Source organism: Pinus tabuliformis, chromosome 3_2 (genome assembly GCF_031772625.1).
Source record: "Pinus tabuliformis cultivar Carrire ecotype Pingquan chromosome 3_2, CPIR1, whole genome shotgun sequence".
NCBI classification, from domain to species: Eukaryota; Viridiplantae; Streptophyta; class Pinopsida; order Pinales; family Pinaceae; genus Pinus; species Pinus tabuliformis.
The window spans coordinates 777,271,866-777,289,718 of NC_142302.1; positions in this window are offsets into that span (position 1 = coordinate 777,271,866).

Here is a 17,853-nt window from a genome sequence, read left to right on the forward strand (position 1 = left end):
GTCCACATCGGATACTTGAGAGTAAAACACCAGAGGAAGCTTATTGCAGTAAGAGGCCATATGTTGGTCACTTCAAGATTTTTGGGTCATTGGTTTATTTCCATGTGACCAAAGATGCACGGAAGAAGATTGAGCCAATAACAAAGTTGGGGATCTTTGTGGGGTATATTGATACTCCCCACAACTATCAGGTGTACATGCAAACTAGTTGGATGACAGTGGTTCGTAGGGATGTCAAGTTTGATTAGGAGAAGGTCATGTGAGTACCCCTTGAGAGGGAGCTTGAGCTACATGCGAAGGAGGAACTTTTAGTTCCTAAGGTTGACGAGCCTCAGATTGATGTGGAGAAACCACATGCAGAGGTTTCAGGAGTGGAGACATCCACTCAAGAAGAGTCTTCCAGAGAGGGAAGAAAGGGTATTAGAGAGGCTGAAAAATTGTTCGATGATGCATGGGAGAATGTGGGAGCATCCTCTTCTCAACGTAAACAAAGGAGGTCACCAGAGAGGTACACTGGATACATGGCACTTATGGGTGTATGTGTTTTGATAGAGCCATCTTCCTTTCAGGAAGCAGTGCAGTAGCCAATTTGGGTTGACGCAATGGTGGAGTATGACTCCATAGTTCGAAACAGTGTTTGGCATGTGGTCACAAGACTGGAGGAAAAGTTAGTTGTGAGCTCATGTTGGCTTTACAAGGCAAAGCAAGTTGCAAATGGTGGTGTGGAGAAGCATAAGTCCATATTTGTGGCCCGTGGCTTTTCATAGGTAGACGAGATTGACTATGATGAGACCTTTGCTCCTATTGCAAGGTACTCATCTATCAGATCTATTTGGCACTATCTACATAGATGGGTTGGAGTATCCATCAGATGGATGTAAATATTGACTTCCTCAATGGAATGATTGAGGAAGAGGTGTACATAGATCAACCTAAAGGTTTTGAAACCTTGGATCATGAGTCACATGTGTGCTGACTCATGAGAGCATTGTATGGGCTGAAGCAAGCACCCCGTGCTTGGTACACCAGGATAGATAGCTACTTCATTGGTTTTGGCTTCTCAAAGAGTGAAGCATATGTGAACATGTATCACATAGTGGTGGAAGGTAATATTTTGATCATTGTAATTTATGTAGATGACCTCATACTGACATGTGATGAGAATCTCATCAAATCTTGCAAGGAGGACCTTGCAAGAGAATTTGAGATGAAGGACATGGTGCTCATGCATTACTTTCTTGGCATGGAGGTATGGCAGGGAGATGGGGATTTGTTTGTTTCTCAAGGCAAGTATGCCAATGAGATACTCAGGAGACTTCACATGGAGAGCAGTAAACCCATGGAGGCTCCTCTAGCTAGTAACTAGAGGAAGGAGGGTGCTACTTCAGGAGAAGTAGTAGAAGCTACTATTTACAGACAACTTGTGGGTTCACTCATGTATTTGGTGAACACACGACCAGATATGTGTTATGTAGTTAACTATCTTAGTCAAGCAATGGTTAGTCCTACCAAGCTGTATTGGAAGGTGGCAAATCATGTATTGAGATACCTCATAGGGACTACTCAGTTTGGGTTGTGGTAAAGATAGATAGAGGGAGTGAAGCTTCAAGGCTTCACTGATGCATATTGGGAAGGGAGTCCATCTGTTAGGAAGAGAACATTAGGAGGGATATTTAGTATTGGGTCAGTTACAGTTTCTCGGTACAGCAGGAAACAGAGATTGGTTGCACTCGGTTGTTTGGTTAACAAATCAATCCAATAGTAATTTATTGTGATAATCAGAGTTGTATCAAACTCTCTAAAAAACCTATTTTTCATGATCGGTCCAAGCATATAGATATTTGGTATCATCATCTCAGAGATTTTGTATTGAGGCGGATCATGTTGTTAGATTACATTCCCACAGAGGAGCAAGATGTTGACATCTTGACAAAGGCATTGCCAAGATGTAAATTCGAGTTTCATAGAGACAGGATCGAGTTAGTGAATAATCCTTTTCTTGTTGAGAAGGAGTGTTGAGAAATGGCAACAATAAATTCCAGTTTAATTTGTCCTTGAATTAAACTGTGAATTAAAATAGAATTCTTTTCTCATAGCAATTTGAAAATAATTAAACAAGTTTAATTAACTAAATTGATTTAATAAATTCGAATTGGAAGCCTTTTAGAAGACATGTATATGTTCTCCCTAACTTATGGGAGTTTAGGATGAGTTATGAATGAGTTGTAATTAGTTAACTCGGTTTTTTTATCTAAGTCCAGTTAAATTAGTTCCAATTATTTTCAGGAACTAATAGTGAGTAAACAATCAGTTGGGACACTAGTGACTTAATTAGTGCTACTTTAGTTAATTGAAGATTCCACCATCAGAAACCCATGCATGTTGATTCTAAAAAAGACCCAGTTGAGACTAGAGTGCAAGGATAGTGTACTATTTTTTTTAGATTTTTTGAGTTGCACTGATAGTGCATGCAATCAGGAACTGATCCTTGAGGGATTGCGCTATTTTTAGAGGTTTTATTTCCCTTTAAATACAAGTTGTCTTTCATAAGAATTACACATTGGAATAGAGACTTGGAGAGCTTTTGAAGAGGCTAAGCTTTGGCCTTGATATTGCTTATGAGTTGGAGATTGATTTCACTGAGTGATGGGATTGTTCTAGAGAGAACAAGCATTGTAATTTCATCTTGATTTTTCAGATTAATACAAAACAGATAGTGGGGTTTTGAGTTGTGGATGTCCCCGGATATTTATTGTGTTACGTGCCTTTGATTCTCCTCCTCTATTGATTATTTTTTTCTCAATGTTTATGGGCTTCCGCTCTAAAGAGAAGAAGTAGATTCTTGTCTCTTGCTTTAGCAAATTGCATTAGCTTGTGAATCTACAGGTTTTTCTACAAGTATGCACCTAAGTGTTTGATGATGGATAAGATATAAATGCTATGATATGGGTATATCTGAAGTCTAGAATAGTTGTGATGTTATAATTTTTTATTTGCAGATCTATATGTTGGTTCACCTTGGTGAAGGCGTGTATACACATTGGTTCAACACTACCAAGTAGCATATGCAAAAGAAAAGCTTGTTGTTCAGAGATGGCTGATCTATCTTATCAGTGTTGTTGTTTTATTGTCGTCTGTCAAGGATGTCTCCTTAGATATGAAATTAGAATTGAATGTATAAGGAGATTGAGCCTGATTGATTGACTGATTAAGTGAGAAGGGTGATCTTTGTCACTGTCTGTTTAGATCTCTGTAATTTGACAATAGATCTTCAGAATGTTACTGGTTGGTACAGTTTTGATTCATAGGTTTTTATGATTCATTAATTATGGAGGTATACACAAGTTTGGTTAAATGAAGTAGCATATAAATGCATTTTGGCTTCATTGAAGTAGTTTATAAATTCTGACACGTGATTTTTGAGGTTACAGTTGATTCTGGTTGTTGATGTAGTGTTCTAGGTTTAGATATGTGTATTGGTTATAGTGATCTATCTGCTCCAGTTAATTGGTTGAATTGATGATTAGATGATTCAGTTATGTCATTGGTTTTGAGTTAGTTGTGGTTGATTCAAATTTTGATGATTGAGTTTCATAGTTAATGAGTTTCAGTGATTGATTGACTTAGTTGTGGTTGATTCATAGATTTATGATTGGGTTCCAGTTATATCAGAGATTGATGATTGAGTTTCAGTGATTGGTTGATGCAGATGTATTTGATGGTTGTATGCAGTCATGATTGATTTTTGGTTTCAATGTTACTGATGGATCCAATATGAAAATTTGATGAAACGTGGCCTTCATATTGTGTTGTTGTGTACCAGGAGTATCTAGTCTAAAAATTTATGAAACGTGGTCCCTGGAGGATACTGAGGGTTGGAGCCTTCAGTGAGGAAGTCGAAGCTTCCTTCTAGTAGTGGCTGGTGAATAGATCAAGGGGTTGGAGCTCCCTTCCAGTAGCATCTGGAGAACAAGACAAGGACATAGCCTTATGTAGGTCGGTGCCTGTGTACTGGTAAACATATCGATTAGTACAAGAGATAGGGGGTTATAGCTCCCTTCCAGTAGAAGCTAGAGAATGAGAGAAGGTTGTAACCTTCTGCAAGTGGGTTCCTACGTACTGGTATGAGTTTGTACCAGTATATGATTGTAAACATATTATTCTTTGTATTAAAAGAAGACAGAGACAACAGCGGTAGGTGGTTTTTCTCCCACATTGGGTTTCGACCTTAAATCTTGGTGTTCATGTGTGATGGTTTATTCTGTTATTATTGCACATGGTTACTGTTTAGTTCTTAATAAACTACTAATGCATTGATTAAAGATCAACATATGACTAATTAACTAAATTATAAGTTCACTGGATATACGTTGGTTTCCTTAAGAACAATTGTGTGCACATGAAAATACCTCTCACTGATGTAGCGTATATAAATCTGATTATGAAATGGAAAAATTTATTGATTTGTAAATATTGATTCACCCCCCTTCTTAGTATTATTCCCAACACAACTTTGACCTAGCAGCAACTTTCCCTTCCCAACAACTTCGAATTCCCTAACAACTTCTTCTGCAACTGCGACTTCCCCAATAGTTTTTTCTACAACTTCGACTTCCCCAGCAGTTTCTTCTGCAACTTCGACTTCCCCAACAACTTCTATAATTTTTATCTAGTAGCTACTTTATAAACCCTAACACGAGAGAGAGATATAGGTCCAAAACTTTGATCTTACTTCTCTTATTCCTTTTCTTGATTTTCGTCCTTTTTCCTTTGACTTCTAGCTTCTTTCTTGAGGAGATCAAACTTCTTTATTTCTTGAGTGATTTTCCATGATGCTGACTTGATCCTTCTTTTAGGCCGACTTGTCTGCTAAGGTATTGGAGGGTCTTTATGACACTTTTGAATTTACAAAAAAAAACTTTAAAAGATACAATATGCCCAAAGGGATCCTACATGTATGAAAATTAATCTTTTGAATTCATAACTCTATGACAAACCTAAAAGCGCTCAATGGATGTTTGACCTATAAATAAATTTATCTTGAACATGAAACCCATGCATCAAGAATGACAATAATAAATTTATTTTTCTCTTTAATATCAAATACACACACACACACACATATGTGTGTGTGTGTGTGTGTGTGTGTGTGTGTGTGTGTGTGTGTGTGTGTGTGATTACAATAGACATTATGAAGACTGAATCTAGTTACACATTTCAATGAATGGAACTCTTGAATTTAATGAGTTAGTTCAATTGGAATGGGAATCATATGGCTAAGAACCATCATGAGATGACTGGACAATTGGATATTATATTTTTATATTGAATTGACCTAGATTAGTTGTAGATCAGGATGCCTATTTTGTAGTACTAATTGGGTCAATGGTATATTTCAATGAGAAGTCTATCTTTCACGGATCATGATCTTTCAAATGGATAGTTGAGTGAATTATCACATGATTTGAAACCATTATGTAATTGAAAGGGGCACATGAAGATGAATAATTTAATCACTGAAATTTAGAGGATTAAACCCTTAACTATTATTTTGTAAGTTTTATTGAGGCATCACAGCTAAGGGATTAGTTTGGAGAGAAGAGAAGAAGGGTATTATTAAAGGAAAGGAATGCATTGAATCTTTTATTAACAATAATGTTAGAAGTATTCTAACACAATATTGTGGATGGAAAATCCTAAAGGCCATTTATATTGCACTATAATAATCCATTAGTCCACAAACTCAGAATTGGAGTTACTCAAATCATTCACTAGGGAAATGTTTATAAGTATCTCATCCCCAAGACTAAAATGGGTGGTCGATTTAATAAATGTTGGTACATTAGAAAAAAGTTCAATGTGTGTTAGTTCTAATTATAAAGCTTATGGAAACTAGTGTTATATCTATCAAATCTTTGTTGGTTTTCCTAGTAGTCATAAGGGTTGTACACATTTTAAAATGACTTGTATAACAAGAAGTTTAAAATCCACAAATTATATATGAGATAAAACTTTAGAATGTGTCTAGGCTAGATTTTTCCCCTTATTCAGTTTACATGGGTTTTTCTTGAGCCTATATAAACAATTCCTTGCATTATAATTTAATCATAACCTCAAACCATATTTGGGTGAAGAAAGATCACAAATATATGATGCCTTAAACTGCGTCATCATTCATTCATTCATTCGTACATCCACAAAATATTTTATCTCAATAAATGTATCACAAAAATATGTTTACATAATATAAAACAAGGTCATTCTAATTTTTTCCAATAGAAAAATCACAACTTTTTATTAAGATAGTCAAAAGTTACATGTGCAAATGATGTGAGGCATTCAACCTCTCAGTCAAAAATGTGGCACTCAAAAAATCGGGCTTTAAATAAATAAGTGCAATCATTTTTTTCAGGTTTCTTTCTCTTTTTAAATATGTATTTAGCAAAGAATTTTTTATATTGGTCCCCTTCAGTTGTTGTTGGTTTTGTATTTCTTGTTGTTGACCTAGTGCTACAACTATCCTGCTACAAGTGGGGCCAAGCGTCAACTACAATAAGAAAGAAATGTTAAATTCATATTTATATTTATTATTATTACAAATGTTTTATTAATAAATAGAGTAGTGGGGTGTTCTTTACCTTCTTCGATAGTGGATGGAAGCGAAATACTTTCAGATGTGGCCATGTGTTCCTCCTCTTCTCTAGCCTCATTTTGTACATGCTCTGGTGTAGAAATAAGAAAGGATATAATTAATACACCATTTGCATTTAAATATTTTTAATTGAATCCATACTACAATTTTTTTAGAACGCATTAAATACCTCTAGTATCAAGTTGAACATCGGTTTCAAGAGGCACTCCACTGTCCGCAGGTTCATGTGTTGTATCTACATTTCTTGTTTGTGTTTTACAATAAAGCACATTACCTTATGGCCAAAAATAATAACTAATAGAGTTTACAAGTAATCATTTATAAATGTTATTTGTTTCTTTTATTTTCCTGAGTGTTAGGTTGCGTGCTAGAAGACTGTGAAGACCCCAAGCTTGTCCTACATCCAACCATAGCTTGATAGTCCTACTTGAAAGCAAGCTTGAGGTCTTCCTCCATAGAAGCCTCTTTGAATTGTGACCCCTATAATTTTGCACGAGAACATGATTTTTTCTTCTTCTGTGATATTAAATTAAAATTGCTAAGAATTTATAATTTCGATGCAAATCATTTTTTTTATATACTTAGAGTTTTTGCAGCTAACTTTGAGTAACCACACGGGCCAAGATGATTCTTCCCATATTTAGCTATTCTAGCCATCGTGGATTTGGATGTATCTAGGAACCTATATTTAAAATATTGAAAAACTTAATTAGAGGTTACAATGATGATAAAGCATCATAATTACATTATTAAAAGTGCCCCATACCTTCCTGGTCTAGGTGTTGTCTTCCCTACTTTTCAAAGTGCCTTCTCATTTGCATCTACCACGAGGGCTTTCCATTCCATCTATGGAATCACTGGAGGGCACTCATGCAACCTGATCCTTTCAAAATGAGACCTATACTGGTCTCACAGATGTTTTAAATGTAAGTATGCCTTTGAGGTAACTCCAATCTTGTTGAAGGTGCCCTTACTAAACAGACGAACCATCATGTTCATAAGTTCATCCTTCAACTTGGAACATTGGGATTTCTAGTTTGTTCGAATGGTGGGCCCAAATATTTCCAAGTTTAGGTCATACAAATGCCTATAAAATACATCATTTCCTACAAAATGATTATATCATTAGTTTAAAATAATCACGTACTAAACCTTAATTTCAATTAGATTGTACTTAATATTTAAAACACTTCTTAAATACCTAGAAGTTTATCTAATTTCATGGGGATATGGTCATCATCTATCAAAAATTTAATTGGTAGTGTTCCCATCCTAGTAACACAGAAAGATCTAGGAAATATCACTTCAAATTGTGCAATGGGATCATGCTCTACATCCACAACATCATATGCAGATCTCGATGTATGTTTTACAGGGAGTGCATATCTTGGTGTGTGTGGTTCAATGGATGTACCAGTATCAATGACCAATGTGTCACTCATAGGTGGAACATTAACGTTGCTACCAACGTCAACCCCCATAGTTGCAGGATGAGGATCATACTCCATTAAAAACTCCTGTAAAATAGAGTTTTTTTTATAAAGGATGAGATAATTAAAATCATAAATAAATAAATGGGATAATTAAATTAGTTTATTACCCCATACTAATGAATTTGGCACATAAATGTTTTTATTTGGCCTCTTATCTCTTTTGTCTGTGGCTCAATCAGAACTAAAGAACTGATTTTCTTGTTTTCTTTCGTTCGAAGCTTCTTTATTGTTTGGATCAGATTGGCGGACATGAAAATTTCTTCTTCAGTAAGAACTTCCCCAGTAGCATATGTGGACGACTCTAAGGATGGTGCCTTCCCCTATAACCCTATTTATCAAATAAGTGTAATTTGTAATTTTATTCAACCAAGAGGGGGAAGTTTAGCCAATTAAATATTTTCTCGTAAATATTATTATATCTCGAAAGTTCATTATGACACATTAAAAAAATTAAGCAATTCATCCACAATTAATCATGATTATATTAATAATAAAAACACTACTAAAATATGTCTAAATTTATATAGAAACTTCACATTATAACAATATAAAAGGTTCTAAATTTATAAAAATTCCATCATCTTGGAAGGCTCTTGGAAGAGGCATTATGATAGGATTTGTATATATTCCATATTGTATTGAAACAATACTTTGAAAAGGATGAAGGAATGCATTTTCTCAAGTTGGTCAATCTTTCATTTAGTTATATGATGCCTAAAGATTTGAATTTGACTTACTCTCTAATGAATAAAATGCTACTCTAGGATAAATCTCATGGTTATATCATTTTATGTACAATTACATTGATGTTTACCTGCTGTGAGGTTGGTGCCCTTTGACCTTGATCAACCTGCCACAATATTATAACCATGATGTATTAAAATGTTTCCTTAACTTACAAGATTCGTGACAATATATTGTAGTAAATTATAATCATAACATATAATAGACATTGCTTACAAGTTGGGTAAAATTGAATACATAATGCCCCCATAATAGCAATATGTGTATCTATTCAATTCAGATTGTAATCAATGAGCAACTCTTCCCCTACAACCATTGATTTAATGGCACATACAAATACATGGTTTCCTTCACACCCCTCGAATATGCAATTGGGTTGTTTATTTGTGGTCACGTGCGATGTACTATTTTTTAAACCTGCAATATTCCTTGTTGCTTTTGGCCTTCCATCAATATACATAGTTTCACCTTTATTTTGATCATTTTCTTTTAGTTGTATATAATTTGGGTTCACTCCATATCTTTGAACACTTTTAGTATATTGGACTCGTCATACCAAATCATTGTAATTGTAATAGGGTCTGACATACTCCATCGATTTAATTAATCCTCCATAACATACATTTTTTGCCATCCATGGAATGTTGGCATTATGGCTCAGTTGGGTTGTTGGCATTGATGTCAACCTAGTAGTGTTGGTGTCGGAGGTTGCATTGGTGTTGGTTATAATTCATGTCAACCGTGTATGCACATGATAATGATATGGTACTTTGATTGTGCATTTGTTTCATAACTAGCTTGATGGTTGCAGTTGTTAGTGCATGTTGTTGAATTGTGTGTGGATGCCTTGGAAGGATGTGGAGTTGCTACACCTAGTTGACAGTATTAGAGATTGTCAAGTCATGAAAATGGCAATGGGTGTGTGTATGGATGGTTTTCAATTTGTATTCTTAGTTGTAGGGTCTGTCATTGATGGTTGTATAGGTTGAAGTAGTTGTGGTGAAGTTTGATGGTTTGAGTGTTGAAGTAAATGATGGATGGCATACAAGTCAACCTAGTTTGACTTATGATGATGTTGGTGATATTGCAGTGACTTGGTGAAGTGTTGCAGAGGTATTAAAGACTTCCAAAGGACCTGTAGAGGCTTTTCAAGTTCTTGGAGAAGTTTCAACATATCCTGAGTTGAGTTGACTGAGGTTTGACCATCCTCTACCCTGTTCGTATACTTTTTGAGTCATGGGAGCAATTTTAGGTCCTTAGTCACATGGAGATCAACCTATGGGAGTGAATGGATCTCCAGTAGCATGTAGACTCTCCAGTATCATGTAGACTATGTTATGGGAGTGACTAGGTTGTTTCATGAGAAATTATCCACATTTCTCACACTCTTCAGGTGTTTAATTGTTTTTCTGACATTTCTTGTGCGGGACTCTTCATGTAAAGGTCAAAAAAAAAATGGACTTATAGAAGGTGATTAAAAGGGAATATTAATTAGTAAATGAAGTTATTGAATTGATTGAGTCAATAGGAATTGAAACAAACCACTTTCAGCATATGGATAGAGCTCCACTAAAGGATTGGAATTTTGATTTAATCATTTTCAAAAACTAAAAATATGTGGAGAAAGGTTGCTCATTTGGTAGGTTCTCTTGAGTGAGAAATGTGTTATAGTGTTTTGGAGAACCATTAATGAGGAGTGTGATTTGGTTGAAGTAGAATGTGCATGGAGGTATGGTTGTAGCAGAGACAGAAGTATGCAGGGTTGAAGACTATGTTTATTTGACAAAGCTACAATGGTTTTGCTAATGCATTTATGATTGTAAGGGTAGAATTATTGTTTGAGTTCATATGATTATGATATATCGATTGCAGCAGTTTCACATGTTTTTCATACGGATGTTATGTATTGCATTGTTGAGTTTATGCATCTAGTTTGTTTGCAGAAAATGTATTGAGGCTATGTGATATAAGAATGGTGTATGAATGTGAGAGAGGAGTATGATTTGAGATTGATTCAATGATTTATATTTTGAGCTATGATGATATTTTTGTTGTGATGTTCATGTTGAGCAGCTCTAGTGTTCTAGTTTGAAAATGTATGAAAGGTGAACCACATAGAGAATTGGGGTGGGAGCTCTGAAAATACAAGGATTGAGAACAAAATTCTTTATAAGTCCAATGGAGGTTGGGAAACGCTTGTAAATAATATAGATTTTGTAGAGTCATGAGTCTAACGGTGGTTGGGAAAGGCTTGTTGATCAAATAGAGTCTGTAGAGTCATGATTCTAATGGTGGTTGGGAAAGGCTTGTTGATCGGATAGGATTCTGTAGAGTCATGAGATGGAGATAATAGTTCCTTTCAGATATTTTTCATATTGTACTCTCTATGTAATGATTTCCTTGATAGATAATAATATATATTGAGAAGCGCAACAACAAAAAGGGTGGTTTTTCCCCAGCGAAGGGTTTTCCACCAGAGATCCTATGTCCCTATGTTATGTGATGTTTTTGTTTCATTATGCATGTTTATTTCTTATGATTATGGCTCTCATGTGTTGATCCAGTTAAATTTGTATGTTCCAATTCTAACTCTTACATGTTAAGAAATGAATGGATTAATATATTGGATAAAGAATGGTAAAACTGTGTAATTGTTATCACTACTTATTCACCCCCCCCCCTCCCTTAGTAGTAATCCTAGTTCCAAAAATTGGTATCAGAGCATGGTTCCTTCTAGTGCAGCTTCACCTCTAAAGGGTATATCATGGGTAACCATGAAGGATTTGCAATTGATGGAGTTCCTTTTTTACATGGATCAGATTACATGCTTTGGAAGGTAAAATTTGAAGCATATCTTTTAACTTTAGATGTGGATATTTTTCTCTCAATTGAATATGGTACACAAGATGAGATTAGTGAATAAGCTAAGAAGATAACTTTGAAGGGATTTCCAAATCATGACGTAGAAAAAAATAGACATTGTAATACCACAAAATTAATCATGGACAAGATGCACATTTTGTATGGAAGAGAAAGGATTCAAGATTCTGAAATTAGTGAAAAGTACCTTTGCATTCTTGAAGAGAAATAGAATGATGAAAAGTATTCTACATTCATACCAGTACCATATCTAATTTTATCTCAAGAAGATAGCAAAAGTAGCCATGAGAGAAATAACATGCAAATCATTGATCTGAAAATTCAACATGAGGAAGTCATCAAGAAGAATGAGAATTCGTCAAATCAGTTTCAAGAATGGGAAGCTTATTATGTGAGTCTAGAGAAGGAATTAGCCTCGTTGAGATGTGATCTTGAAAAGGAAAATAATCAGCTATCACATTATCAAAATTTGGAGAAAAACACCAAAATTTTGGATGAAATCCTCATCACTCAAAGATCTCAACTTGCTAAAACTGGATTGGGATTTGAAAAAGAATCATGCATTATGAAATAAAAAGAGAAAGTGGAGGGCATTCAAAAAGAAAAGAACCATAAGTCTACCACTTCTAAATTCAATCAAGGTTATAGGAAGCAACATCTCAAGCGAATCCAAAGAAGAAAAGTGTTTATCAATAAAAGAAAAGAAAAGAAGATCATAATCACAACATGCAGTAGTTCATGAAGACATGAAATTAGCCAAGTTTTCATCATCCAGTAAATCAAATCATAAGGTATCGAAATTTATTTCATGGGTATTTTTTTTCTTGCAATCATTATGGTCACCATGCTAGAGAATGTAATTTTTTTGCAAGAAAGAAAAACTTGTTCGATAACCGTTGTTCTAAGTGTGTAAAATATGGGCACAAAGTTGTAGCTTGTAGATATGACAAGATCAAGTCAATAAAAAGAGAAAGCCCACCATTGAAGACAAACATTAGGGGAATTTTGAGGTCTAAAATAGGCCTCCTAAAGAAAATTTACAACCAAAATAAACTTTATACGAACCAATAGGATTCAAGATGATGATGTCAACCATGGGGGATGATTCACCATATCTGGAGTAAAATAGTAAAAGGATTAAAAAATAATAAAATAATAAAACTACTTTTTAGACTCATGTTTTCAATGTATCTCCCTAAGGTTTTACTCAAATTTTGAGTGGGGTTACTCATTGGATGTAAAATTTAATTCCTCATCCAAGGAGTTCCCATGTTACATACTTTCGATGGACCCTGCTACATGAAAAATAAGAAATACATGAAAAAACGTGATTGCAATCACGTTTTTCATGTATTTCTCATTTTTCGTGTAGCAGGGTCCATCGAAAGTATGCAACATGGGTACTCATTGGATTAGGAATCCAATTATGCATCTAACAAGTGTTGCGAAATTTGAGTAAACCTATAGGGAGATGAGTTGAAAATACGAGTTTAAAAAAAAAAATAATAATAATAATAATAAATTAATTAATTAATTAATTAAATAAATAAAATAATAATAAAAAAAATTAAAAAATTAAAAATTAAAATATATATATATATATATCTTTTTTACCTCAAAAATTTGATGATGTAATCCAATCTTATTTTATTATTTCCACTATTATTTTATAATTTCCTTAGGAGGCCCATTTTAGACCTCAAAATTCCCCTAATGTAAGCTATGGAGCAGAAAATATGAGCTACAAATAACTAGCTCTTCAAAGGACATCAAGGAAGAATGTTCTGGTTTGAAGAATTATATTCTACTCAGGGGAATTAGATATATATCTTGTGCACAATAGGAGATTTCTTCAAGAGAAGCCAAAATTGATAGGTGCATGTGACTAGAAGGAGGAAGTTTCAGCCTCATGCATCTATTCATTTCAGGTCCACAAGATCGTCTTAAGGCATAGAAGGAGAGTGCATGAGTTTAGGGGGAGTCTACAATGATTGATATATCACGTTGCATTTTATATATTTTCTCATGATTGTTGATAGTTGCAACCATGTTGTTAGAAGATTATTTTTCTATTTTATGCACTCTAACAAAACTTCATTCAGCAAGCAGTAGTTGTTGATGGAAAGATGGCATATGTCTAGGGGGATTTTGATATGGCTTTATGATTTGCATGTATAATACTTATGCCATGCAGGATATTATGTCTTCATGGGAAAATTGGTGATAGTTTGAGAGAATGATGTTACTCTCTTTGAAACCCTCACTCTTGTACTTCATTAGGGATTCATTTTTCACATGAGGAAGATTCATTGATACATACATGTGTACTAGGAAGTTGAGGGTCAATTTATATGTGTTGATTGAAGAAAGTTGTTACATCATTAAGTATAGTTGTAGCATCGTTGAGATTTCATTGCATGTGTATTCACATGAGTCGTATATCTTACATTGCATTATCATGAGTTAATGCACCCTATTTTCATATCATATTGTCATAATGATTTCACTTTGAAGACTATCACATATTTTTGTTGATGATGATGAGGATTGTGCTTGTTGGTGCACATATAATATCAAGAGAGCGTGGATGAAGTTTGTATTGCAGATTTATTACTTTGTTGATGGCCATCGTATGCTTAGAGGTTGTGCTACAGAAGAATGGTTCCATGGTTATTGTTGTTAATTGTGTTTGAGGATTACTTGCATATGTTGTTGATGTATTATTGTTTTCAGATCAGATTATTGCTCATGATGTATGTGTATTGCTGGTTTCGGAAAAAGAAAGGTTGTGTTTATGGAATATATATGTTGTGTCTTATGATAGTTTGCTAATGATTAGAGGCATGTTTTTGCTTGATATTCAGTTGGAGGTTATTGTGTTGATTGATCATGGATCAAAGACTTGTGTTGTCATTTCTTATCATCTTTGTGTTGATTGATTGATCCATGAAATGGATTGTATTTATCGTCATGAGTCAAGATTATCTTGCAAGAGAACATCATGAGATTTATTTCAGCCTTATATCAGCTGGTATATGCTATGTTTTGCAAACATGTGTGGGATTTTAGAATTATTTTGTAGTCATGAAACATCGTGTATCACTGGTAGTGTCATTTGATTGATGTTCATCTACAAGTGAAGAGTCATATTTCAGCTTTGATGAAGAATTGTCATAGTCTATCATTTTTGTAGCAATGTAGTAGGATTCTGAAGCCATGTACTTTCATTTCAATATTTATGAGTCATAGTACTTGGTTATTTTGGAATACCCTCCCACTTGTCACATGGAGGAAATTATGTGTTGTTTCTCACACTATATTGCTGATGACAGTCATCATATGCCTCGCTACTATTGTTTCTGGTTATGATATGTTGTTGCATGGGAGGATGTTGTTTCCATTATCTACACTATGTTATGTATGTAGTGTAGTCTTGCTTTATGATGTTGATTAGTTGTTTTGTTGTTGGTGGTGGTGATGTTAAGGTGGATATGATTCTCATGTTGATTTTCATGTTGTCATTGGCTTGGATGAGAGTGAGGTTGATGTAGTTGGTGCTATTGAGATAAGTGATGTTGTTGTTATTTTTGCTTATGATGTGTTCATGCTCGTATTATATTGATGTTGCTGATGGTTATGATATGTTGTTTCTAATGGTTGAGAGTGTTGTTCATGAAGATTTTATTGTTGCTTCAGGAGAGAGAGTTATTACTACTATTATTTGTTTTCATGATACTATGAGGAGTGTTGTTGTCGTCTGATTATGATTTGACCATGATTATGTATATGATGTGATGTTATGTTTACTAGTTATGGTATGGTGTTTCCCACACTATGTGGATGATTATGGTTGTTTCTACTTGTTGAGACACAGCTAGTGTCCAGGTGAAGTAGTGTCTACTTTAGCTATGGTTATTTGGATGAGGTCCTTTACCATTGATGTCAAAGGGGGAGTAAATGAGGAGTTTTTTAGAGTCTAGTTGGTTGGTTCAGTTGAGGTTGCCATCAATGCCAAAGGGGGATTTTGTTGGAATTATGGCTCATTTGGGTGGATGAAATTGATGTCAACTTGGTTATGCACATGCTAATCAGATAGTACTTAGATTGTGCATTGGTTGTAGACCTAGCTTGATGGTTGCAGTTTTTAGTGCAAGTTGTTGACTTGTGTGTGAATGCCTTGGAAGGCTGTGGTGCTGCTACACCTAGTTGACAATATTAGAGATTGTCAAGTCATTACTATGGCACTATGTGTGTATGGATAGTTTTCAGCTTGTATTATCAATTGTAGGGTCTGCCATTGATGGTTACAAAGGTTGGAGTAGTTGCGGTGAAGTTTGATGGTTTGAGTGTTGAAGTAGTTGATGCATGGCATAGAAATCAACATAGTTTGAATTGTGATGATGTTGTTGATATTGCAGTGACTCAGTGAATTATTGTAGAGGTGTCAGAGACTTTCATAGGACCTACAAAATATTTTCAAGCTCTAGGAGAAGTTTTGGTAGTTTTTTAGCTGAGTTGACTGAGGTTTGACCATCCCCTGCCCTAGTCGCATGCTTGTTGAGTCATGGGAGCGGTTTTAGGTCCTTAGTAGCATGGAGGCCAACCTATGGGAGAAAATGGAGCTCCAATAGCATCCATATTGTGTTATGGGAGTGACTGGGTTGTTTCACAAGAATTTCTCTACATTTCTCATGCTCTTTAGGTGTTTAATTGTTTTTATAACATGTCTTGTTTGGGACACTTCATGTAAAGGTTGGAAAAAATTGTTGGAATTATATAAGGTGAATAAAAGGGAATATTCATAAGTAAATGTGTTATGAAACCAGCTCAAGAAAAGATAGAAAAGATAGATCAACACCTTAGAATTCAGCCTCTTCGAGGGGGCAACCTCCTTTACATTACATAAATGAACAATTCTTGGATGATACAAATGACAAAACCTCCTTTCTATATATAGGAGTCTAAGGAGTCACAATATAATCCAGCCGACCTAACAATAATAATATAAAGCCACAAAAATAACAATAGAGGGATTCTATGGGGCACAGAAATAACAATATGGGGGTAATAGGGGCACAACAATATAAATAAGGGGTATAACTACAATAGTAATGGGGTAATCACTAGTATTATAGGGACCCAACATGCCCCTCTCCTTCAAAAAAGTGTTGTCCTCAATGCTTGAGTAGTTCTGGATACTTCTGCATAAAATTCTCATCCTCCCATGTGGAATCTTCAGCGGATAAGTTCTTCCACTTGATAAGATACTCTGAAATTGATCGATTTCGTAGCTGTCGAGTTCTTGTTTCTGTGACTGCTTCCGGTTCCAATATAATTTTTCCTTCCTCATCAAGTTCTGGCAATATTGTTTGAATTGGGAGCTTGTCACCTATAACCTTCTTTAAACATGAAACATGGAAAACTGGGTGCAATCGAGAAGCTGCAGGAAGCTCCAATTTGTATGCCATAGTACCAATCTTTTGCAACACCTTGTACAGACCATAATACTTTGGTGATAATTTATTATCCTTCTTAGCTTGCTTTAGGGACATTTTCTTATATGGTTGTAGCCGTAGGAATACCCAATCACCTACATCAAAACTTCTTTCACTGCGATGTTGATCTGCCTGTTGTTTCATTCTATTTTGTGCCAACACGAGGTTATCCTTTAAGAGTTGGAGGACTTGTTGTTGATGTTCGATGTGATGTTCCACTGCCTGAACCTTAGAATTTTCTCTTAAATATGATGTGATGGATGGTGGTTGATACCCATAAAGTGCCATAAATGGGGTCATTTTTGTTGCTGTATGGAAGGAAGTGTTATACCACCATTCAGCCAGAGGCAACCATTTGACCCATTGTGTCTGTTTATCAGATACAAAGCAACGAAGATATCCTTCCAAACATTTGTTTACTATCTCAGTTTGCCCATCAGATTGAGGATGATAAGATGAGCTATGAGCTAACTGAGTACCAAGACAAGAAAATAATTCTGTCCAAAAATTTCCAGTGAAAATGGGATCTCTGTCACTTACAATAATCTTTGGGTTTCCATGTAGCTTTTGAACTGTTTCCATAAATGCA